The sequence below is a fragment of the Neoarius graeffei genome, chromosome 10 (genome assembly GCF_027579695.1).
Source record: "Neoarius graeffei isolate fNeoGra1 chromosome 10, fNeoGra1.pri, whole genome shotgun sequence".
NCBI lineage: Eukaryota > Metazoa > Chordata > Actinopteri > Siluriformes > Ariidae > Neoarius > Neoarius graeffei.
Window position 1 is genome coordinate 42,626,078 of NC_083578.1, and position 27,076 is coordinate 42,653,153.

Sequence of the window (27,076 nt, forward strand, 5' to 3'; positions counted from 1 at the left end):
TCACCACTCAAGTAGTTCATCCATGCCCTCACCACGACCCAACAAAATGAGCACCAGGGGCTGGTTGCCATTCACCATGAACAGGAGCGGTGCTTCTAGAACCAGCAGGAGGACTGCTTGGTGCAGGTGTCCCAGCCACTGAGTCAGTGGGCTTCCCCATGTCACACTCAGAAAAATGGGGCCACATAATGACCCCATGGCCTTCCTAGCACTCTTTGAGCAAGTGGCAGAGGTGTGAGGGTAGCCAGATGAGCAGCAAGCGGCTCATCTATTGCTGCTTCTCATGGATGAAGCACAGCTTGTGGCCCAGCAAGTGCCCACTGATAACAGGCTGGAGTACACTGACCTGAAGTGCATGATCCTGCAGCATGCCGGTCACACCCTAGAGCAACACCATCACGCACTGACCCTGGATGAAGCTGGTCTGCTGTTCACTTATGGCCAGCAGCTCCGGGATGCCTGCTGGTGGTGGTTAGGGGTGGAAGATTACGACATTGAGGGGATCATTGAGATGGTTACACTAGGGCAGTTCATTGTTACACTGCTGAGAGGAACAGCAGAATGGGTCCAGTGCCACTGCCCAGCGTCATTGGACAGCACGATCAAGTTGGCTGAGGACCACCTGATAGCATTTCCAGAAGCAGGTACTCCCAGAGCTTCTCTCTTTCTCACCCCCTTTCTTTCCTCACCCCTCTCCTACTTGAGCCCTGTGGAAACAGGGGCTAACTCTGCCAAAACCCTCTCCCCACACTCATGTCTTTCCTTGTGTCTCTTCAACCCTTTCTCCTTCTGTGTATGTGCCACTGCTAACCTCCTATCTCTCTCTACAGATCTGTGCCCACCAAAATTGGGAGCAAGTCTGGGCAGGCATGTTGGCACAGCAAGAAGGCTGGGATTTCCCAGAATCGGGATTTCCGCAAAGAGGCAGGACTTCTGATTTGCATTCCTGACATGCCATGGGCTTCCCACAATCGAGCAGGAATGTGCCTTGTCTCTGTTAGAATTCAAGAGGGTACATGTCAGGCTTTTGTGGATTTTGGCTGTAATCAAACCTCCATGCACCAAAGCCTGATTCAGTGTGAGGCACTAGGAAATGCACAATTGGTGAGGGTGAGGTGTGTACACGGGGTTGTTCACAAATATCCACTAATGCCCATCACTATTCACGTCCAGGGTGGTAGTTAGCCCAAGCCTCACCCATCCACTTATCCTGGGGACAGATTATCTGGGATTTAAAACATTGATATAACAGTTAGTAGTGGATAGGTCCTGAAGTAGCACATCATGGGGGAATCCTGTGGCAACACTGGCTGGGGAGGCAGTCCCAGGGTGATCAGCGTCAGCTCCACGTCATGATGATAAGGATAGTGGGGATGGCATCACCCGTCATCTCTCTTTGGGAAATCCATGGTATTTCTCATTGGAGCAGATGTGCAATGAGACTCTGAGACACGTGTTTGCCCAAGTGAGAGTAGTTGATGGCCAAAACCTCCAGCCTAGCATTGTTCTTTTCTTCTTGTATATTTCTATTATTAAGCATAGGTTATGCCAAGTGATTCAGCACGCTCAGAGAAAGAAGAGTTTACACAGTTTTGTTGCAAATCTCAGGGGAATCCTGTGGCAACACTGGCTGGGGAGGAAGTCCCAGTGCGATCAGCTCCACATCATGATTATGCCATGGGCTTCCCACAATCAAGCAGGAATATGCCTTGTCTCTGTGAGAATTCAAGAGGGTACACATCAGGCTTTTGTGGATTCTGGCTGTAATCACACCTCCATGCACCAAACCCTGATTCAGTGTGGGGCACTGGGAAATGCATGATTGGTGAAGGTGGTGTGTGTACACGAGGCTGTTCACAAATATCTGCTAATGGGCTTTTCTCATTGGCCTCCCTACTAAATCCTGTCAAAGATTATTCTTACATTCAGAACTCTGCAGTGAGACTCCTCACCCATACCAAACCATCTACTCATGTCACCCCCATTCTTTCTCAGCTTCACTGGCTACCTGTTCTGTCCAGAATTAAATATAAAATCATACTACTCACCTTCAAAGCTCTCCATAACCTTGCTCCTTCTTACAGTTGTGATCTCCTGACCCCTTTGTAAAACTTTGAGCAGGTGGGTGGAGCACAGAAGTATGGCAGGCCAGAACTGAGTTTCCCAAAACTCTTTATTTTTACACTTTTCAGTGGTATCACAATCTCCCAGCCACACAGATGTGCACACACACATCAGTTGTCTGGTTAGGGAGAGAGCTCCCTTCCTCTGCTCTCTCTCTCCTTATATAGGGCGTGATCACTGGGGAAGACACACAAACACAGGTTAACTGACATCAGGTGCAGTGATTCTGTCACTTACCTTCCCTGACTCTGCCCTCCAGTCACAGACCACCGCTTGACCACGCCCCCGCTGCCACATACCCCCACCGCCCGACTCAGGCCGGGCAGCCGTCCGGCCTGCAGCTGACTCCCCCTGACGGGAGAGGAAGTCTGCCACGACCATCTGTGCCCCCGGGCTGTGGACCACCTTGAAGTTAAAGGGCTGGAGTGCCAGATACCAACAGGTGATCTGCGCGTTGGCATCCTTCATGCGGTGGAGCCAATGGAGGGGCGCGTGGTCCGAACAAAGGGTGAAAGGGCATCCCAGCAGGTAGTAGCGGAGGGTGAGGACCGCCCACTTGATGGCTAGGCACTCCTCCTCTATCGTGCTGTAGCGTCCCTCATGCACCGACAGCTTTCTGCTGATGTACAGCACTGGGTGATCCTCCCCCTCCACCTGCTGAGACAGAACAGCCCCCAGCCCTCTGTCCAATGCATCCATCTGCAACACAAAGGGGAGAGAAAAGTCAGGGGAGTGTAACAGTGGCCCCCCACAGAGTGCAGCCTTCACCTCAGAGAAAGCCCGCTGGCATTGCTCCATCCACTGGACCGGATCTGGTGCCCCCATTTAATGAGATCAGTCAGTGGGCTGGTGATGTCTGAATAATTAGGTATAAACCTACGATAGTAGCCAGCCAGCCCCAGGAACTGTCTCGCCTCCTTTTTGGTCTTGGGCCTCGGGCAGGCCACAATCGCTGCTGTCTTATTAATTTGGGGACGCACCTGCCCATTGCCCAAGTGGAAGCCCAGATACTGTACTTCCAACTGTCCAATCGCACGCTTCTTCGGCTTGGCTGTGAGACCCACTCGCCTCAGTGACCCAAGGACGGCCCTCAGGTGTTGCAGATGCTGCGGCCAGTCATTACTATAGATTATAATGTTGTCTAAGTATGCGGATGCATAGGTGGCATGGGGGCGGAGGACCCTGTCCATAAGCCGCTGGAACGTAGTGGGCGCCTCAAACAGCCCAAAAGGAAGTGTGACAAATTGGTGTAAGCCAAACGGTGTGGAAAAGGCCGTTTTTTCTCGGGATAGTGGAGTCAAGGGGATCTGCCAATAACCCTTTGTCAAATCCAGTGTCAAATAAAAGCGAGCCGTGCCTAGTCGATCCAGCAACTTGTCATTATGAGGCATTGGATATGCATCGAATTTAGACACTGCGTTGACTTTTCTATAGTCTACACGGAACCGGACCAAACCCATCGGCCTTGGGAACCAAGACCACCGGGCTGCTCCAGTCACTGTGGGACTCCTCAATGATGCCCATGTCGAGCATGGCCTCGAGTTCTTCCCAAACCACCTTTTTCTTGTGTTCGGGCAGCCTGTAAGGGCGGCTGCGCACTACCACCCCGGGGGCGTCTCAATGTTAAGTCAAGTCTTTATTTGTATAGCGCTTTTAACAATAAACATTGCCGCAAAGCAGCTTTACAGAATTTGAACGACTTAAAACATGAACTAATTTTATCTCTAATCTATCCCCAATGAGCAAGCCTGTGGCGATGGTGGCAAGGAAAAACTCCCTCAGACGACATGAGGAAGAAACCTCGAGAGGAACCAGACTCAAACGGGAACCCATCCTCATTTGGGCAACAACAGACTATAATATTAATAGTTTTAACATGAACACAGTTTCGTTGATGTTGTAACTCTTCATTGATGGAAACTTGAGTGCAAAACTCTTCATGACAACTGCAGTCCTAAAGTTAGCAAGTCAACTGTAGTCCTCAGCCATAAAAGCATTACTGTAAGAGTCCAGAGCGTCCTCCAGGTGTAACTTTCAACTGTCCTCATGGGGCCATCCTCCACAGGAGCAATGCGATGAGACTCTAATCAGACACAGGGCACCAAGATGGATCAAGCACGTCCGAGGAGCAGAAGAGGTCAGCATCTCGATCCCAAAATTGAGAATATCGGACAAAAAATTCAAACTACTAATTTAAGGTCAGACAATGTAAGTGACCTTGTAGTTAACCATATAACTGTATCAGATCATCAGTTAGAATGTTTTACTCCCCTTAAAGAAACTGAATTACTTTCATTAATCTCTGCATCAAAAGCCTCAACTTGCATACTAGATCCCTTACCTACACGTCTATTCAAACAGATAATACCTGAAATAATTGAATCGCTTTTAAAAATAATAAATTCCTCTCCCACGATTGGCTATGTACGTACCCAAATCCTTTAAAATAGCAGTTATCAAACCCCTGATTAAAAAACCTGATTGTGGCAGCGGGGGCGTGGTCTAGCGTCGGTCTGTGACAGGAGGGCGGAGTCGGGGAAGGTAAGTGGCAGAATCACTACACCTGTTGTTAATTGATGTGTTTGTGTGTCTTCCCAGTGACCGCGCCCTTCTTAAAGAGAGAGAGTGAGAGCAGAGGGACTCTCTCCACAACCAGACGGCTGATGTGTGTGCGTGTGTCTGAGTGTGTTTGCAACTGAAAAGTGCAAATAAAGGATAGTTTTGTTAAAACAGTCCTGTCCTGCCGTCCTTCTGTGCTCCACCCACCTACATGGTCTGCTCCAGTGGTGCCAAAACCCGGGACTCGAGCACAGAAGACAACAGCCCCATGGAGTCCTCCACCTTCGCCGACCTGATCCATGCCCTCGCCACGGCCCAACAGAGCCAGCACCAGGCGCTGCTTGCCCTCCGAAAGGAGCAAGAACAACGGTTCGAGGCCGTGGTGCTAGCGCAACAGGAAGATCGTCGGGCGTTCCGGCACCTCCTCGCGTCAGCGGGGTCCACCATCTCCACCGCCGCGGGCCCTTCTCCCCTCACCCTCACGAAGATGGGCCCACAGGACGACCCCGAGGCATTCTTCACGCTCTTTGAGCAGGTAGCAGAGACCTCGGGGTGGCTGGTGGAACAGCGCGCGGCGCGCCTCCTCCCCCTGCTAATGGGAGAGGCGCAGCTGGCCGCGCTACAGCTCCCCACCGACCGCCGGCTGGCCTACGCGGACCTTCGCCGGGCCATCCTCCAGCAGGTGGGATGCACCCTGGAGCAACAACATCAGCGTTTCCGCACTCTGCGCTTGGAGGAAGTCGGCTGGCCGTTCGCGTTTGGCCAGCAACTCCGGGACGCCTGTTGGCAGTGGTTGAGGGCCGACAGCTGCGACGCCGAGGGACTCATCGACCAGGTGGTACTGGAACAGTTCGTTGCGCGTCTACCAGCGGGAACCACAGAGCGGGTCCAGTGCCACCGCCCGGCGTCGCTGGATCAGGCAATCAAGCTGGCGGAGGATCATCTGGCGGCTGTCCCGACGGCAGGACAGCAGCAGGACTTCTCTTCTCTCCTCTCTCCCCTCCTCCTGTGTCTTCTCCTCACCCCATTCCCCCACCGTGGAGACGGGGGCCGGCGCCACTTCAGCCGGCCCGCCGCACCCGCAGTGCCCTTCCGTGTCTCCCTTCTGTGTCTGTCTCTCCCCCCCCTCAGGTGAGTGAGCTCCAGAGCACTAGTGCAGAGAGGAAGCCCGGGCCGGTTTGCTGGCGCTGCGGGGAACCGGGCCACCTCCAACAGCAGTGCTCGATAATGGAGGTGGGCGCAGTGGTTCGGATCCCCAACACGCCAGGAGCCACCCTCGATTGGGCCGGAGCGTATCGCATACCGGTGAGTATCCAAGGGGATACATATCAGGCGTTGGTGGATTCTGGCTGTAATCAGACCTCCATCCACCAAAATCTGGTGCAAGACGAGGCATTGGGGGGAGCACAAGTGGTGAAGGTGTTGTGTGTGCACGGGGATGTTCACAACTACCCTTTAGTGTCGGTCCACATTATTTTCAGAGGGGAAAAATTTATAGTGAAGGCGGCGGTTAATCCTCGCCTTACCCACTCTTTAATTTTGGGGACTGATTGGCCAGGATTTCATGGTTTAATGACACTTAGTCAAGAGTGGGTCCTGCCATTTGACAGGGGGAGGTCCCGGTGTCGCTTTGGCTGGAGCAGCTGTCACAGAGCCGTCTACGTCATCTCCGTGCCAGAGTGAGGAGCCGCCGGCTCCTCCTCTCTCTGTTGGGGAATCCCTCGTGGATTTCCCATTAGAGCAATCGTGAGACGAGACTCTGCGGCATGCTTTTGACCAAGTGAGAGTAATCGATGGTCAAACGCTCCAGCCGAACGCCACCCCGTCCTTCCCCTACTTCGCGATTATAAAGGATAGATTATACCGAGTGACGCAGGACACTCAAACTAAAGAGCGAGTCACGCAGCTTTTAATTCTGAAGAGCCGCCGGGAATTGGTATTCCAGGCGGCTCACTTTAATCCCATGGCTGGACACTTAGGGCAGGATAAAACACTAGCCCGAATAATGGCCCAATTCTATTGGCCGGGGATTCGCGGCAATGTCCATAGGTGGTGTACGGCATGCCGCGAATGGCAGTTAGTAAATCCAGCGGCCATTCCAAAAGCGCCTTTGCGCCCTCTACTGTTAATCGAGACCCCGTTCGAAAGAATTGGGATGGATCTCGTCGGGCCATTAGATCGGTCAACATGAGGGTACCGCTTTATATTAGTTCTGGTGGACTATGCAATGCGATACCCGGAAGCAGTGCCTCTTCGCAATATCTCAGCACACAGTATTGTGGAGGCGCTCTTCCGCGTCATCTCCCGAGTTGGAATCCCGAAAGAGATTCTGACTGATCAAGGCACCTCGTTTATGTCATGAACACTGAATGAACTGTATGGGTTATTAGGTATTAAGCTGATCCGCACCAGCGTTTATCACCCACAAACGGACGGCTTAGTGGAACGGTTTAATCGCACCCTTAAAAACATAATTAAGAAATTTGTAAGTGAGGACACGCGTAACTGGGATAAATGGCTCGAACCCTTGCTCTTTGCAGTGCGAGAGGTCCCCCAAGCCTCCACGGGGTTCTCCCCATTTGAATTATTATATGGGCGTAAGCCGCGCGGCATTTTAGACATGCTGCGAGAAAATTGGGAGGAGGGACCTTCACCAAGCAAAAATGAAATTCAATACGTTATTGACCTGCGCGCAAAACTCCACACACTCACACAACTAACCCAGGAGAATTTGCGGCAGGCCCAAGAATGGCAAACCCGCCTATACGACAAGGGTACGCGCCTTAGAGAGTTTGCACCGGGAGAGAAAGTACTCGTACTGTTGCCCACATCGAGCTCTAAATTGGTCGCCAAGTGGCAAGGACCCTTTTGAGGTCACACGGCGAGTCGGGGACGTCGACTATGAGGTGAAGCGAATGGACAGGGGTGGGGCGCTACAGATTTACCACCTCAACCTACTCAAACTCTGGAACGAGGAGGTCCCCGTGGCGTTGGTGTCTGTGGTTCCAGAGAAGGCAGAGCTGAGGCTGGGGGTTCAAAAAGGAACATTAGCATCACGTCCCTCTCCGGTCCCCTGTGGAGACCACCTCTCCCTGACCCAACTCGCGGAGGTTGCCCAGTTGCAGACCGAGTTTTTGGACGTGTTCTCACCCCTGCCCGGCCGCACTAACCTCATAGAGCACCACATTGAGACGCCCCCGGGGGTGGTAGTGCGTAGCCGCCCTTACAGGTTACCCGAACACAAGAAAAAGGTGGTTCGGGAAGAACTCGAGGCCATGCTCGAAATGGGCATCGTCGAGGAGTCCCACAGTGACTGGAACAGCCCGGTGGTCTTGGTACCCAAGGCCGACGGGTCGGTCCGGTTCTGTGTGGACTATAGAAAAGTCAACGCGGTGTCTAAATTCAATGCGTACCCAATGCCTCGTATTGATGAGTTGCTCGATCGGCTAGGCATGGCTCATTTTTACTCGACACTGGATTTAACAAAGGGTTATTGGCAGATCCCCTTGACTCCATTATCCCGTGAAAAAAACGGCCTTTTCCACACCTTTCGGCTTACACCAATTCGTCACACTTCCTTTTGGGCTGTTTGGGGTGCCTGCTATGTTTCAGCGGCTGATGGACAGGGTCCTCCGCCCCCACGCCACCTATGCGGCCGCGTACTTAGACGATATCATTATTTATAGTAATGACTGGCTGCGGCACCTACAACACCTGAGGGCCGTCCTTAGGTCGCTGAGGCGGGCGGGTCTCACAGCCAACCCGAAGAAGTGTGCGATTGGGCAGGTGGAAGTACGGTATCTGGGCTTCCACTTGGGCAACGGGCAGGTGCATCCCCAAATTAACAAGACTGCAGCGATTGCGGCCTGCCTGAGGCCAAGACCAAAAAGGGGGTGAGACAGTTCCTGGGGCTGGCTATTATCGTAGGTTTATACCTAATTATTCGGACGTCACCAGCCTGCTGACTGATCTGACTAAAAAGGGGGCACCAGATCCGGTCCAGTGGATGGAGCAATGCCAGCAGGCTTTTTCTAAGGTTAAGGCTGCACTCTGTGGGGGGCCACTTTTACACTCCCCTGACTTTTCTCTCCCCTTTATGTTGCAGACGGATGCGTCGGACAGAGGGCTGGGGGCCGTTTTGTCCCAGCAGGTGGAGGGGGAGGATTGCCCCATCTTGTACATTAGCTGCAAGCTGTCGGTGCGTGAGGGGCGCTACAGTACCATCGAGAAGGAGTGCCTGGCGATCAAGTGGGCAGTCCTCGCCCTCCGGTACTACCTGCTGGGACGCCCTTTCACCCTCTGTTCGGACCACGCGCCCCTCCAGTGGCTCCACCGCATGAAGGATGCCAATGCGTGGATCACCCGTTGGTATCTGGCACTCCAACCCTTTAACTTCAAGGTGATCCACAGGCCGGGGGCGCAGATGGTCGTGGCGGACTTCCTCTCCCGTCAAGGGGGGGGGGGGGAGTCGGCTGCGGGCCGGATGGCTGCCCGGCCTGAGTTGGGCGGTGGGGGTATGTGGCAGTGGGGGCGTGGTCTAGCATCGGTCTGTGACAGGAGGGCGGAGTCGGGGAAGTTAAGTGGCAGAATCACTACACCTGTTGTTAATTGATGTGTTTGTGTGTCTTCCCAGTGACCGCACCCTTCTTAAGGAGAGAGAGTGAGAGCAGAGGGACTCTCTCCACAACCAGACGGCTGATGTGTGTGCGTGTGTCTGAGTGTGTTTGCAACTGAAAAGTGCAAATAAAGGAGAGTTTTGTTAAAACAGTCCTGTCCTGCCGTCCTTCTGTGCTCCACCCACCTACATGGTCTGCTACACTGATCTTGATCCCTGTCAGCTGTCCAATTATAGGCCAATATCAAACCTCCCCTTTATCTCTATGATCCTTGAAAAAGCTGTGGCACAGCAGTTATGCTCATATTTACATAGGAATAACATCCATGAAATGTATCAGTCAGGATTTAGACCTAATCATAGCACAGAGACAGCTTTGGTTAAAGTAGTAAACGACCTACTGTTGGCGTCTGATCAGGGCTGTGTCTCGCTGCTTGTGTTGCTTGACCTTAGTGCAGCATTTGATACCATTGATCACTCCATTCTTCTGGATAGACTAGAAAATGTTGTGGGAGTTAAGGGAACGGCCCTCTCCTGGCTCAGCTCTTATTTAACTGATCGTTATCAGTATGTTGATATTTCTAGACATACTGAGGTAAAGTCTGGTGTTCCACAAGGTTCTGTCTTGGGTCCACTGCTTTTTTCTTTATATATGTTACCTCTGGGTGATATTATTCGTAAACATTGTATTAGTTTCCACTGTTATGCTGATGACACACAGTTGTATGTTTCTGCAAAACCTGATGAGAGACACCAGCTTAATAGAATTGAGGAATGTGTTAAGGACATTAGACACCGGATGCTTATTAATTTCCTTCTGCTTAACTCTGACAAAACTGAAGTACTTGTTCTAGGATCACATACAGCTAGAAGTAAGTTTTCTGATTACACAGTAACTCTGGATGGCCTTTCTGTTTCTTCACGTGCAGCAGTAAAATACCTTGGGGTAATTATTGACCCCAGTCTTTCATTCGAAACTCACATTGATAACATTACCTGAATAGCTTTCTTTCATCTCAGAAATATTGCTAAGATAAGAAATTTAATGTCACTACGTGACGCAGAAAAACTAGTTCATGCTTTTGTTACCTCCAGGTTGGATTATTGTAATGCCTTACTATCTGGATGTTCCAATAAGTGCATAAACAAGCTCCAGTTAGTTCAAAATGCAGCAGCAAGTGTCCTTACTAGAACCAAAAAATATGACCACATCACGCCTGTCTTATCCACACTGCATTGGCTCCCAATCAAATTTCATATTGATTATAAAGTACTACTATTGACCTTTAAAGCACTAAATGGTCTCGCACCACAGTACCTGAGTGAACTTCTGCTCCTCTATGACCTGCCACGCCTACTTAGATCAAAAGGTGCAGGCTATCTGCTGGTACCTCGTATAGTGAAGGCTACATCAGGGGGCAGAGCCTTTTCTTACAAAGCTCCACAGTTATGGAACAGCCTTCCAAGTAATGTTCGGGAATCAGACACAGTCTCAGCATTTAAGTCTAGGCTGAAAACATATCTGTGTAGTCAAGCCTTTTGTTAATGGTGTTTATGAGGTAAAGGAGTAGATCTGGAGGGTCCTCAGACAGAGTGTTTTGGTAAACTGGGATGTATGGATGCTGTCAGTCCCCACTCGCTTGCTCACTCGAGTTTGTTGACGGTGAAGTGGCTGGCTGCTTTATGTCCTGGGGCTCCCTCATGCCTGTGTTACCTTCTGGCTCTCCCCTTTTAGTTATGCTGTCATAGTTAGTTGCCGGAGTCTCTGCTTGTACTCAGTGCAATATGTATACTGTTCCTACTTATTCAGGTGACATTGGGCATACCTAACAACCTGTGTTTTCTCTCCCTCTGTCTCTCTCCCCCCCTCCCCCCAAATCTGTCCCTCTGAGTTACATGGAGTCAACAGGAAATCTTTTGGTGGAGAGGGTGGAGACCTTGACTGGCTCTCGTAGCCTGCAGGGAATCGGCCGTCAGACATTCTGTCGCATGTCCCAGACCCAGTGAAATGTAACTGAATTGTCTTGGCCAGCCCTAAGGGTCCCATCTACATCCCATCATTGCTGAGGAGTGTGTTTCCATCACCCAATCAAGCATCCAGCCAGAGCAGGTCATGATATTTTTTAACCATATTAACATGCCATTGTTGTGTATTATGCCTGATGTCAGGACTCTCGTCTCTGCAAACCTACCACACAGACTTAATACTTGTGTTATTTTTAGGGCATACCTAACAACCTGCATTTTCTCTCCCCCCCCCCCCCCCCCCCAAATCTGTCCCAATGTGGTGTTCTATGAGGCGGGTGCGGCCGAGCAGGGGCGAGAACGCGGCTGAGCAGGGGCGAGAACACGTCCGAAAATTCGGTCTGCAACTGGGCAACCTCCGTGAGTTGGGTCGGGGAGAGGTGGTCTCCACAGGGGACCGGAGAGGTAAGCGATGTCAATGTTCCCTTTTGAACCTCCGGCCCCAGCTCCGCCTCCCCCGGAACCAACGACACCAATGCCATGGGGACTTCCTCATTCCAAAGTTTGAGCAGATTGAGGTGGTAAATCTGTAGCGCCCCACCCCTGTCCGTTCGCCTCACCTCATAGTCGATGTCCCCGACTCACCGTGTGACCTCAAAGGGTCCTTGCCACTTGGCGATCAATTTGGAGCTCGACGTAGGCAACAGTATGAGTACTTTATCTCCCGGTTCGAACTCCCTAAGGCGTGTACCCCTGTCGTACAGGCAGATTTGCTGTTCTTGGGCCTGTCGCAAATTCTCCTGGGTTAGGTGTGTGTGTGGAGTTTTGCATGCCGGTCGATAACGTATTGAATTTCATTTTTGCTCGATGAAGGTCCCTCCTCCCCATTTTCCCGCAGTACATCTATGATGCCACACGGCTTACGCCCATATAATAATTCGAACGGGGAGAACCCTGTGGAGGCTTGTGGGACCTCTCGCACTGCGAATAAAAAGGGTTCGAGCCATTTATCCCAATTGCGTGCATCCTTGCGTACAAACTTTTTAATTATATTCTTGAGGATGCGATTGAACCATTCAACTAAACCATCCATTTGTGGGTGATAAACGCTGGTGCGGATTGGCTTAATTCCCAGTAACCCATACAGTTCGCGCAGTGTGCGTGACCATAAATGAAGTGCCTTGATCAGTCAGAATCTCTTTGGGGATTCTGACTCAGGAGATGACGTGGAAGAGTGCTTCCGCAATACTACATGCTGAGATATTGCAAAGAGGCACTGCTTCCGGGTATCGCATTGCATAGTCCACCAGAACTAAAATAAAGCGATACCCTCGTGTTGACCGATCTAATGGCCCGATGAGATCCATCCCAATTCTTTTGAACGGGGTCTCGATTAATGGCAGTGGGCGCAAAGGCGCTTTTGGAATGGCCACTGGATTTACTAACTGGCATTCGCAGCACGCTGTACACCACCTATGGACATCGCCGTGAATCCCTGGCCAGTAGAACCGGGCCATTATTCGGGCTAGTGTCTTATCCTGCCCCAAGTGTCCAGTCATGGGATTAAAGTGAGCTGACTGGAATACCAATTCCCGGTGGCTCTTTGGGATCAAAAGTTGTGTGATCGGCTCCTTAGTCTGAGTGTCCTGCGTCACTCGATATAATCTATCCTTCATAATGGAGAAATAGGGGAAGGACAGGGTGGTGTTTGGCTGGAGCGTTTGACCATCGTTTACTCTCACTTGGTCAAACGCATGCCGCAGAGTCTCATCTCGTGACTGCTCTAATGGGAAATCCGTGAGGAATTCCCTGAGAGAGGGAGGAGGAGCCTCCTGCTCCTCACTCTGATGCAGTGATGTAGATGGCTCTGTGACAGCTGCTCCTGCCAATGCCACATCGGGACCTCCCCCTGCTGAACTACGGCAGGACCCACTCTTCACTAAATGAGTCATTAATTCCCGAAATCCCGGCCAATCAGTCCCCAAAATTATTGAGTGGGTAAGGCGAGGATTAACCACTGCCTTTACACTAAATTTCTCCCCTTGAAATAGAATGTGGACCGACACTAAAGGGTAGTTGTGAACATCCCCATGCACACACAACACCTTCACCAATTGTGCTCTCCCCAATGTCTCGTCTTGCATCAGGCTTTGGTGGATTGAGGTCTGATTACAGCCGGAGTCCACCAAAGCCTGATACGTATCCCCTTGGATACTCACCGGTATGCAATACGCTCCGGCCTGATCGAGGGTGGTCCCCGGCACGTTGGGGATCCAGACCACCGCACCCACCTCCATTACCGAGCACTGATGCTGGAGGTGCCCCGGCTCCCCGCAGCGCCAGCAAACCAGCCCGGGCTCTCTCTTTGCACCAGCGCTCTGGGGCTCCCTCACCTGGGGGGGGAGAGACAGACACGGAAGTGGGAAACGGGAGGCCACCGCGGGTGCGGCGGGCCGGCTTGGGTGGAGCCGGCCCCCGCCTCTACGGTGGGGGAACGGGGCAAGGATGAGGAACAGAAGGGGAGGGGGAGAGAGAGAGAGAGAGAGAGGAGAAGAGGAGATCTGCTGTCCTGCCATTGGAACAGCCGCCAAATGGTCCTCTGCCAGCTCGATGGCCTGATCCAGCGACGCCGGACGATGGCACTGGACCCACTCCGCGGTCCCTTCGGGAAGTCAGGCAATGAACTGCTCCAGTACCACCAGATCGACGATTCCCTTGGCGTCGTGGTTGTCAGCCCTCAACCACCGCCGGCAGGCATCCCGGAGTTGCTGGCCAAACGCGAACGGCCGGCTGACCTCCTCTAGGCGTAGAGCACGGAAGCGCTGGCGTTGTTGTTCTGGGGTGCGCCCCACACGCTGGAGGACGGCCCGGTGTAGGTCTGCATAGACCAGCCGGCTGTCAGCGAGGAGCTGTAGCTGCGCCTCGCCCGTTAGCAGGGGGAGGAGGCGCATCGCATGCTGTTCCCCCAGCCAGCCACAGGCCTCTGCTGCTTGCTCTCGGGGTCGTCATGCAGGCCCATCTTAGTTAGGGTGAGGTGGGGAGGGCCCGTGGCAGTGGAGGTGGTGGACCCTGCCGATGTGAGGAGGTGCCGGAACGGCTGACGATCTTCCTGTTGCGCCAGCACCAGGGCCTCGAACCTTTGCTCTTGCTTCTTTCGGAGGGCGACCAGCACCTGGTGCTGGCTCTGTTGGGCCATGGCGAGGGCATGGATCAGGTCCGCGAAGGGGGAGGACTCCATGGGGCTGTTCTCCTCTGTGCTCTGGCTTCCGGGTTTTGGCACCACTGTAAAACTTTGAGCAGGTGGGTGGAGTGCAGAAGTATGGCAGGCCAGAACTAAGTTTCCCAAAACTCTTTATTTTTACACTTTTCAGTGCTATCATAATCTCCCAGCCACACAGACACGCGCACACACACACATCAGTCGTCTAGTTGGGGAGAGAGCTCCCTTCCTCTGCTCTTTCTCTCCTTATATAGGGTGTGGTCACTGGGGAAGACACACAAACACAGGTTAACTGACATCAGGTGCAGTGATTCTGCCACTTACCTTCCCTGACTCCGCCCTCCAGTCACAGACCGACGCTTGACTACGCCCCTGCTGCCACACCCTTATACTCCATTCCGCTCATTCAGATCTTCTAGCTATAATCTCCTTGCTGTCTCTACCCTGGATGGCAGATCTACTGACTATACCCTGGGTGGCAGGTCCTTCACTGCCATGGCCCCCAAGCTCTGGAATTCCCTTCCTCAACCCCTCCATGACTGCTCTTCTCTTCCTTTCTTCAAATCTCATCTCAAAACCTTTCTGTTTCATGAATGTTTCTCCACCAGTGCATAAACTCACCACTCTTTAGCAACTCATTATTATTATTATTATTATTATTATTTGGTGTTTTCTCTGACCTAGGTAAAGCAACCTTGAGTTTTAGAAAGGTGCTATATAATTATTATTATTATTATTATTATTAACGCCCATCACTATTCACTTCCAGGGTGGCAGTTAGCCCAAGCCTCACCCATCCACTTATCCTGGGGACAAATTATCCGGGATTTAAAACACTGATAAAACAGTTAGTAGTGGATGGGTCCTGAAGTAGCACATCATGCGGGAATCCTGTGGCAACACTGGCTGGGGAAGCAGTCCTAGGGTGATCAGTGTCAGCTCCATGTCATGATGATAAGGATAGTGGGGATGGCATCACCTGTTCTCTCTCTTTGGGAAATCCATGGTATTTCCTATTGGAGCAGACATGCAGTGAGACTCTGAAACATGCATTTGCCCAAGTGAGAGTAGTTGATGGCCAAAACCTCCAGCCTAGCGTTGTTCTTTCCTTCTTGTATTTTTCTATTATTCAGCATAGGTTCTACCAAGTGATGCAGCATGCTCAGAGAAAGAAGATTTGACACAGTTGTTGGTCCCAAAGAGCTGTAGGGAACTTTTATTCCACATGGCTCATCATAACCCTATGGCTGGGCACTGAAGTCAGGATAAGACACTATGTTGGAGCCATATTTGAGATTAATAGAAATTTGCTTTGAGTTGCTGGCAACCTGTAAAAGAAAAAGATTTTTAGTTAGTTATTATAAATACTTACCTGTTATGTTTATATGCCTACCTCTTTGTTTATATACAGTGGTGCTTGAAAGTTTGTGAACCCTTTAGAATTTTCTGTATTTCTGCATAAATATGACCTAAAACATCAGATTTTCACACAAGTCCTAAAAGTAGATAAAGAGAACCCAGTTAAACAAATGAGACAAAAATATTATACTTGGTCATTTATTTATTGAGGAAAATGATCCAATATTACATATCTGTGAGTGGCAAAAGTATGTGAACCTCTAGGATTAGCAGTTAGTTTGAAGGTGAAATTAGAGTCAGATGTTTTCAATCAATGGGATGACAATCGGGTGTGAGTGGGCACCCTGTTTTATTTAAAGAACAGGGATCTATCAAAGTCTGATCTTCACAACACATGTTTGTGGAAGTGTATCATGGCACGAACAAAGGAGATTTCTGAGGACCTCAGAAAAAGCATTGTTGATGCTCATCAGGCTGGAAAAGGTTACAAAACCATCTCTAAAGAGTTTGGACTCCATCAATCCACAGTCAGACAGATTGTGTACAAATGGAGGAAATTCAAGACCATTGTTACCCTCCCCAGGAGTGGTCGACCAACAAAGATCACTCCAAGAGCAAGGCGTGTAATAGTCGGCGAGGTCACAAAGGACCCCAGGGTAACTTCTAAGCAACTGAAGGCCTCGCTCACATTGGCTAATGTTAATGTTCATGAGTCCACCATCAGAAGAACACTGAACAACAATGGTGTGCATGGCAGGGCTGCAAGGAGCAAGCCACTGCTCTCCAAAAAGAACATTGCTGCTCGTCTGCAGTTTGATAAAGATCACCCGGACAAGTCAGAAGGCTATTGGAAAAATATTTTGTGGATGGATGAGACCAAAATAGAACTATTTGGTTTAAATGAGAAGTGTTATGTTTGGAGAAAGGAAAACACTGCATTCCAGCATAAGAACCTTATCCCATCTGTGAAACATGGTGGTGGTAGTATCATGGTTCGGGCCTGTTTTGCTGCGTCTGGGCCAGGACGGCTTGCCATCATTGATGGAACAATGAATTCTGAATTATACCAGCGAATTCGAAAGGAAAACATCAGGACATCTGTCCATGAACTGAATCTCAAGAGAAGGTGGGTCATGCAGCAAGACAACGACCCTAAGCACACAAGTTGTTCTACTAAAGAATGGTTAAAGAAGAATAAAGTTAATGTTTTGGAATGGCCAAGTCAAAGTCCTGACCTTAATCCAATCAAAATGTTGTGGAAGGACCTGAAGCAAGCAGTTCATGTGAGGAAACCCACCAACATCCCAGAGTTGAAGCTGTTCTGTACGGAGGAACGGGCTAAAATTCCTCCAAGCCGGTGTGCAGGACTGATCAACAGTTACCGGAAATATTTAGCTGCAGTCATTGCTGCACAAGGGGGTCACACCAGATACTGAAAGCAAAGGTTCACATACTTTTGCCACTCACAGATATGTAATATTGGATCATTTTCCTCAATAAATAAATGACCAAGTATAATATTTTTGTCTCATTTGTTTAACTGGGTTCTCTTTATCTACTTTTAGGACTTGTGTGAAAATCTGATGATATTTTAGGTCATATTTATGCAGAAATATAGAAAATTCTGAAGGGTTCACAAACTTTCAAGCACCACTGTACTTACCTCTTATGTTATGTATACTTACCTGGACCTAAACACCCTCTGTCTGGCCCAATGCACCTGTGATGTGGGTGGTACTGTGAAACCCCTCCCTCTGACGCGCATTGGTGGCACGAATCACAGATTTAATTGGAACACTCACAGGTGCCTCACAGACAGAGTGTGAGTAGACCGCATAGCGTACCTTCTTAGTTTATACCTTTTTTACCTTGTTTGTTGGATTCATTGAAAGTCAACCGGACTGTGGAAAATAAATGGAACAACATCTCGTTTTATTTCACTCTCCATGTGTGCTTACTTTGGAATGCGCGTCTAAACAACCCCACATTCTGCCTCGCGTGGCCAAGGAAATGTTTGGTATAAAAAAATGGCCACAACATTAGTCGAAAACTACTCCAAAGATTGACGCAGGAACAAAGGATTACAAACCTGGAAGATACCGTTGTGGATTATACGGAAGCAAGGACAGGAGAAAGTTTGCTGCGTGAGCCGATGTTTAAGGACACAGTGCAATGAAGAGACTTCATCTGGCATTGTGAGTAATTAATGAATGAACTTTTGGAAATTACTTTGACGGACACAAAAGCAGCAGAACTTTATTCTTTGATCCTCTATTTTGTTAAAAATGGACAGTTAATTGTTTAAGTTAAAATGACTGACATGGAAGCCCAGAGTGCCACGGAAGCAGAGGAACTTTTAAACTCACTCTGTGCAACGCAAAGAGGAAAATTAGGAACATGTATGAGGAAAAGCAATGAAATTAAAGCCTTGCTTATCGAAAACAGAGATGTGGAAAAAGTAGAGCTGCTTATGAAAGACTTTGTAGCATACTTAAATGACTTTAAAGATGCACATGGAAAGGTGCAGGATCTTCTCGGCAAAGATGAAAGGGAGACTGATTACGTGGAGTGGTATGAGCCCCGAATGATGAACTTTGAATATTTTATGAAGGATGTGGACACTTGGAAAACGCAACAGCGCAAGCTGCAAGAGCTCGTTGACCACAGTGTTTCCATTGTTTCCTGGGTCTTGACTAAATCGTCTTCCTCCTCCTCCTCTTCTGTTAAAGTCGCTGCGGCTGAGAAGGTTGTGCTGGAGGCACGCTCCAAAGCTCTGCCTGCATTGCATGCGCTGAAGATGGAAGAAACTGCTTTAAAATCAAAAATGGAACAACTAGAACTTAAGACAAAGCTGGATGCTGCTGACGCCAAGTTAAAAGTGTTGTGTGAGGATTCTGAACACCAGGGAAACGTAATGAATGAATATTACGATCAGAACGTGCCCCACATGAACGAACACACTTTCACTGATGCATCTGCCATTGAATACGCTCCCGTTACCACAGTGCCCAGGACGCCATTGCAAAAGGTGGTGAAACACATCAGCAAAGGTGAGCAATTACCAACTACTTCATCTAGCCCCCATGGTAACTCTAGTCGTCACAATATCACAGATCTCAGTGTTATAATGTTACAAACACAAAAGGAGCTCACGGAATTAATGTTACAGCAGCAAAATCTCTCATTATTGCCACAGAGAGAAGTGCCAGTGTTTAATGGAGATCCACTGTCTTATCAGTCATTTGTACACGCATTCAAGTATCTCATTGAAGACAAACAAGCAATTGCCAGGAACGGCTTTATTTTTTAGAGCAGTTTACATCAGGGCAGGCCAAAGATCTAGTGCATAGCTGCATGCACATGAACCCTCGCCAAGGCTACACTGAGGCCAAACAGCTGCTCGAACAACACTTTGGCAATGAAATGAAAATAGCTAATGCCTACATTGAAAAGGCCTTGAATTGGACACCCATTAAGCCTGATGATGGAAAATCATTACAGTCATATGTTCTATACCTGAGAGAATGCCTTAACGCCATGAACGACCTGGAGCACATGGATGAATTAAATGTTGCATCCAACTTGAAATTGCTGTTGTCAAAAGTTCCATACAAACTGTGTGAAAGATGGCGCACTATAGTGTATGAATCTGAACAGAAAAGGACTCACATTAAATTTAGACAACTCATGGAATTTCTGGAGACCCAGGCCAACATCTTGCTGCATCCCATATTTGGGGATATCAAAGATCCTGTCCCAGTCAAAAGCGTAATATCAAAATCAAGACTGACCAGTTCAAAGACTCCCAAGAAGAGCTTTGCAACCACTATGGCATCAACTGTGGGCCAAAAACATAGACAGCTACCTACCTTGCCAACATGCAGTTTCTGTGATGATGCCCATTCAGTCATTTACTGCACCAAGTTTGCATTGGAGCCTCATGTTGCGAAAGTAGAACATCTGAAAAACAACAGTCACTGCTTTGGCTGTCTTAGAAGGGGTCACATGAGCAAAACCTGTCAGAAAAGACTAGAATGCCAAACATGTAAAGGAAGACACCCCACACTGCTGCACATTGACCATGCTGACCACAAGCAGCAGCAGCCTTCAGCAAAGCCCACCAACTCAAACACCCCCGTGGAAAGCACTCAGGTGTCAGCGAATCATGCAGCAACAGGGGCCAGTAACAACTGTGCTATGGCCATTGTACCAGTTCAGATCAAAGCGGCAAATGGAAGTAAGACCCGCTTCAAAGATGTCGTTCAGGCCTATAAGAGCTTACTGAAGAAGGAGGCATTGGAAGCTAGCTTGAAAGTGCTGACTGTGTTTGCACAGTGCCCAGCACCCACCGAGCATGCTGAAGACCATGGCTCACTTCATAGTGAAGACAGCCTGGATGCTGCTGAATCCGGTGTTGAAAGTGTCGTGATTAGCAGCAGCACTGCAGCAGATGAAGATCAGGTCAGTCGTGGAGAAGGTAATGCAATGCTTCTGCAGTCAGAGAAGAGCGAACTGGATAATGGCATCATATCTAGCAGCACTGCAACTGTGGAACAAACTGCAGAATCAGATCGCCGAGTGAACCAACTAAAGTCCCAGCTATCTACGTTGACCACCTCTTTGGCCACGGTTACACAGGAAAAGTCTTGCATGGAAGCCTAGTTCCAAGCAGATAAGCGCAAGATGAAGCAGGAGTTTGAGGAGGTTTGGGAGAAAATAGAGGAGGAGCGTAAGCAGCACCAGTCTGAACTCCAGGTTGTACAAGAACAGCTTGCAGAGAGCAGAGCACGTGTGATTATGCAGCAACATCAGTATGATCAAGAACAACATGACCATGGCCACATGCTTCGTGAACTCCAAAAACTCTTGCAGGAGGAGAGGAGCCTTAGACAGGATGCTGAACTTAAGTTGGAGGATGCCAGGAAAACCTTTGCAGAAACCATGCAAGAAAATGACCAGGGGATAGATTATGAAGAGCGGCTGAAGCAGGTTACTCAGGAGTGTGAAACATTGAGAATGAGCCTGCAGGATCTGGAGGTTGCAAGAAACAAGCCTGAGCAGCAGGTGGTGGAACTGCAGCAAGAAATTGCTGATCTGAAGGCACACTTTAACCAACAACTTCAACAAGAGATTCAAAAGGTTGCTCAGGCAGAAGCCTGCTTGCAGGAGCAGGCACAGCTAGAGGAACAGAGAGTTGCAAGTCTAGAGGAGCGGGTTTCTGAGCTGTCAGGGCTGTTGGGTGCCTGTGAGAAGGCCAGGCAGAAGGACCAGCAGAATGGTCAGAGGCTATGTGAGCAAATCCTCCAGCTGGATGCAGAAAACAAGGCCCTAGCTCTTGCAGCCAGCACTACCAGGACCACCTCGTCTGACCTTGGCATTGATGAAATGAACCTGGATGTGAACACACTGAAGGACAAGCTGGAGAAGGTGAAGAAGCTGTTGCAGCTGGTTGCACAGAAATCTCCAGAACAAAGTTTGGAAATTGAGAAAATACTGGAGGAAGCAGGAGGCCAGGACATGGAGAAGGCTTCAGTACAGTATTATCAGCAAGAGCTGCGGCAGCTAAAGGAGGAGTTTGAACGCTACAAAGTGTGAGCACAGGTGGTCCTAAAGAACAAGAATGGCAAAGACGCTGCTCAGACCAAGAAGCTTGAGGAAGCTCGGGATCAGCTGGCTGAACTGAAAGAAAAGTACATCAACCTGAGTGTCCAGTCAGACGAAGCCAAAGTGATACACAAACAGCAGATTAAGGAGCACCAACAAGCACTGGCAGCCCTTCATCAGGCTCATAAGCACGACCTAGAGAAGATAGAGGCTCAGCACAGAGAGAACTTCTTGCATCTTGAGGAAGAGCTGCACAAGCAGAGGGCACGCACCATGGCGTTACTTGAAGAGAAGGACCTCGAGCTGGAAAAAGTACGAGCTGAAAGCATTCAGGGACAGGTTATAAGTGATGGTGTAGCAGAGAGAGGAGATGTCGATTTTGAAAATGGCAGCTCTGTGCATGAAGATTGTGAGATGATTGCTCACACTCTAAAGCTATCCAACCCCCCAAAAAACAATTTACTGCTGTATGCTGAACAGCTAGCTCAAAACGAGGTGGAAATTTCTGCTTTGCACAAACAGAAGCATCAGCTAGAGGAAGGCTTGCATCAACTACAGGGAAAATTGTTTGCTAATGAAGAGAGGCACAAAGTGGAGATTGAGGAGTTGCAGGCACAGCTGGACAAGAGGATTCATGACCAAAGTCGAGACGGTGATAATTTAGAATACCTTAAAAATGTCATTAGATTCCTCACACTACAAGACTCAAAAGAACGTCAGCAGACGCTCACGGCCATCCTGACTATCTTACACTTCAGCCCTCAAGAAAGGCAGGTGGTCATGAAGCAGCAAGTACAGAGCTGGTGGACGCCCAGGAAGAGATGATGCTGTCCTTTAACATTCCTGTGCGTGCTCACACACCAGCCCATACACTTGCATTCATGGGCTTCACAATTCTGCACCACATTTACATTCATTGTTTGCACATACATAGACTTTGCCATATTGCACTACATTTACATTGGACTTCAACTTTTTTTCAACTTTTTTGAACCTTTTTGACCTTTTTCACCTGAAGGACTTTACTGGCGCACAAAAAAAAAAAGTACAAAATGTAAAAAAAAAACAAAACAAAAACAAATGTAAACATTGTGATTGATATTTGGTATTACCTGATGTATAGTGATGTAAGAACATCAGAAGTTTATTGCATTTCATTTAGTACTTTTGGCTCCCTTTAGTAGCTTATGGCTTCCTTTGTATATGGACTGATGTATTATGATTATGTAACATGAGAAGGTGTCTTGCATGGCATCTATTTAGTGTCGTATGGCTCCTTTTGGTACATAATGTTAGTAATTGTCCTGCAGTAGCCATGACAATTAGGGGCCAGTGTGTTAGAGCCATATTTGAGATTAATAGAAATTTGCTTTGAGTTGCTGGCAACCTGTAAAAGAAAAAGATTTTTAGTTAGTTATTATAAATACTTACCTGTTATGTTTATATGCCTACCTCTTTGTTTATATACTTACCTCTTATGTTATGTATACTTACCTAGACCTAAACACCCTTTGTCTGGCCCAATGCACCTGTGATGTGGGTGGTACTGTGAAACCCCTCCCTCTGACGCACATTGGTGGCGCGAATCACAGATTTAATTGGAACACTCACAGGTGCCTCGCAGACAGAGTGTGAGTAGGACACAGTTTTCGACCGCATAGCGTACCTTCTTAGTTTATACCTTTTTTACCTTGCTTGTTGGATTCATTGAAAGTCACCTGGACTGTGGAAAATAAATGGAACAACATCTCGTTTTATTTCACTCTCCGTGTGTGCTTACTTTGGAATGCGCGTCTAAACAACCCCACACTCTGCCTCGCGTGGCCAAGGAAATGTTTGGTATAAAAAAATGGCCACAACACACTAAGTTGTCTCTCAGGCCCACTTATATTGGCCAGGCATTCATGTTGATGTCCGCAGGTGGTGTGCAGCTTGTTGTGAATGGCAGTTGGTACATCCAGCAGCCACACCAAACGTACCATTGTGCCCATTACTGTTCACCAAGATCCCCTTTGAAAGAATTGGCATGGGTCTTGTTGGGCTATTAGATCAATCTGCATGCGGGTATCACTTTGTGTTAGTCATAATGCTTCTTCGCAATATCTCTGCACGCATTGTTGCCAAGGCACTCTTCTGCATAATAAATCCTGACTGATCAAGGCACTACCTTAATGTCAATGTACACTACGTTAACTGTATGAATTACTGGGGACTAAATCAATTCATACCAGTGTTTACCATCCGCAAATGGATGGGTTGGTCAAATGATTTAATCAAACCCTTAAAAACATGATTTGTAAGTTCAGTCACGGGGACCCTAGAAACTGGGATAAGTGGCTAGACCCTCTGTTTGCAGTGTGCAAGATTTCACAAGTGTCCACAGGGTTTTCCCCATTTTAATTGCTGTATGGGCACAAGCCCTGTGGTATCTTAAATGTCATTAAAGAAAATTGGGAGGAGAGACTAATCAAAAGATGAAATTCACTATGTTCTTGACCTGAGAGAAAATCTCCATGCATGCATGAGTCACATTACCCAGGAGAATTTGCTACAGGTGCAAGAATGTCAATCCTGCCTGTACAACAGAAGAACACAGCTAAGATAAAATGCTCATTTTACTGCCCACATTGAGTTTAAAATTACTCACCAAGTGGTAAGTGCCCTTTGAGGTCACACCGTGAATAAGGGAAGTTGAGTATGAGATCAGGCACACAGATAAAGGCAATGCATGCCAAATTTATGACTGCAATCTCCTGAAACCATGAACAGAGGAGGTTCTTGTGGCTCTGGAAAGGGTAGTTCCTTAGATGGTGGTGCTGAGACTGGAGGTAAGTCCAAAAGGTGCAGATCAATTCACCCTGGTCCCCTGCGGAGACCACCTCCCACCGTCCCAAAGAGCACAGGTCATTGGGTTGTAGGATGAATTCTGTGATGTGTTCTTCCCCCTCCCTGGCCACACTGACCTCATAGAGCACCACATTGAGACTCCTCCAGGGGTGGTGGTGCACAGCCACCTGTATTGGCTCCCCAAGCACAAGAAAAATATGGTTTGGGATGAACTCAAGGCAATGCTTGATATGGGAGTAACTGAGGAGTCATACAATGACTGGAGCTGCCCAGTGGTCTTCGTTCCAAAGACTGACAGGACAATCAGGTTGTGTGCACGATAGAAAAGTCAAAGCGGTGTCAAAATTTGATGCATATTTGATGCCTCACATTGAATGAATTGCTCAGTTGATTTAGGCACAGCTCGCTTTTATTCAACACAGGATTTAACAAAGGGGTATTGGCAGATATCCTTGACTCCATTATCCCCTGAAAAAGCAAACAGCCTTTTCCACTCAGTTTGGTTTACACCAATTTATTACCCTTCTGTCTAGGTTGTTTGGGGCCCCAGCGACATTTCAGCGTCTCATGGACTGGATCCTCAATCACTGCATATGCTGCTTCCTATTTAGACTAGATTATCATTCATAGTAATGATTGACAGCCTCGTTTACAACATCTAAGAACTTTCCTGATGTTGCCAAGGCATGCATGGGACACAGCAAACCCAAAGAAGTGTGCAGTTGGACGGGTGGAAGTATGCTATCTGGGCTTCCACTTCTGTTATGGGCAAGTCACTCACACACTCATTCACTATCCGTTTTAACATCTTACACCACAGGTGTTAGACTTGACTGCATGGCTTGACTGTAGCATCCTTCTCCAATATTTTCTATCCAGGGCATGCTCAGCAGTGAGGCCCCACTCCCTTAAGTCCTTTGCCACTAGCTCTTTCCAGGTCTTGCCCCTCTTTATCGTGCCTTCCACCTAGTGGGCCATGTTTCTTGCAGTTGTGGTGGAACTGTGCCACATGAGGCCAAACCACCACAAATGCCTATACCTGAGGTCAGCATCCAGATCCAGGATACCAAGCTTCAGATGAATACTGCTGGAGCTGACCCCATCCTCAGGCTTTACATGACACATCCACTGCAGCATAGCTCTTTCATTCCTCTCTAGATGCCTAACATCCTTTCTCCTCAGAGGCCAACACTCGCTTCTGTACAACGAAGCACTCCTCAGGCAGGAATTGTAAATGTGACCTCAGGTACAATGTGCCAAGCTCCTGCATGACAAGAGAGGTGATAGCTCTCTGAACTTCCCCCACGCTGTCCGTGTGATGGTAGCTAGCTCACGTCCTCCACTGGGGCATAAGGAATTGCCAAGGTAGAAAAAGGATGCTATCACATCTAGCACACGCTTTCCAACAATCACCCAATCACATGGTCTGCCATCAATGGGGTGTGCTAAGCCAAGGCATCTGCTACATTTAAAGGATGGGTCAGGGTAGAGCCTGCCACGGATGCAGGTGCACTTCTTGTGCACGCAGTATTGGCAGCTATTGCAGAAGATGGAATTGCACCCTACCCCTTTCTTACAGACAGCACATAGGTATTTGCCAGAGTCTCTCAGCGTGTTAAGGTTTGGGCCAGATATCACCTCCTTTGTTTTGGCCATGTTCACCCTCGGGCCTCTTGTTTTTAGACCATTCTTCCAAAGGAAGACCTTTTCTGTGAGCTCATCTAGTGTCTCAACAGTGATTAAACAGGTCATCTGCATATAACATCTCCCAGGGAGCACTGGTGGAGAAGTCCCAGGACAGGGCCTCGAGGACAATGATAAATAACAAAGGGCTCAGGACAGAGCTTTGGTGGACTTCAACTTTCTCTTCAAAATCACTGAAAGAGTTGTTGATGTGAACCGTGCTTTTAGCATTGTTGAACATTGGTTGGACTGTTTTTACTATCCACTCAGGAACTCCCTAAACACCTCCTGGCCCACCACAGAACTTTGTGAGGCACTGTCACATGGGTTCTGTGACGAAATGATGACGCAGCCAAGAATTGCAACTTCAGTGCAAGGATGGTGGTTTATTTACAGTCCAGATTTTCCCCAAAGTGAGCAAAAATAAAAAATAAAGTTGGAATTTCAAATGTTACAAAGTAAGGTATGCCTATGAATTTAACAAAAAAAAAAAAAGACAGAAAGGTAACTAGACTAAAATAGAAAGAACGTTTCCAGTCGAAAGAGCAAACCACTGCACAGCTCAGGACTACAAACCAGACTGCAATGAAAATGGCCTGACAGTGAACTACCTCCTTCAGAGGGCTTAAATAGTCACTAGCCCCTCCCTCTACAATTAACACAAACAGCTGTAGACAGACAAAACCCCATTTATCCTCCATTTACATAACAATGGCAATATTTATACATAGCAAAAGTCTTACATTTCTCTCATACAAAACTATTTACATTACAAAACCTTGGCTTCACCACAATTCTTAATTTACTTTTAATTATCTTAATTGGATGAAATCATTAGCTTGTAATGAAACGGGCACTACAAAGACAGACGGCTTCCACGGTTCGGGTCCTTTGGTCACCCGGAAGTGCTGCAGGAGAGAACAGAAGCAAACAAACATGGCTCCCACTCACCACGCTAAGATAAGTTAATAAAGATTGTATTGAAACCCATGTGTGTGATTATTTAACTATGAGGTACTTTTGTTATTAAACTATTGCTATAAACAACTTGTGTGTGCACCCACAGAGTTAGTTAGCTGGTAATTTAGCAGTAGCTCAAC

At 48.4% G+C, this 27,076-nt stretch overlaps 1 pseudogene; it reads left to right on the forward strand.

The window, feature by feature from the left end:
• The first annotated feature begins 283 nt into the window (after window positions 1-283).
• On the forward strand, window positions 284-22,350 carry LOC132893514 (GRIP and coiled-coil domain-containing protein 1-like; annotated as a pseudogene).
• The last annotated feature ends 4,726 nt before the right edge of the window (window positions 22,351-27,076 follow it).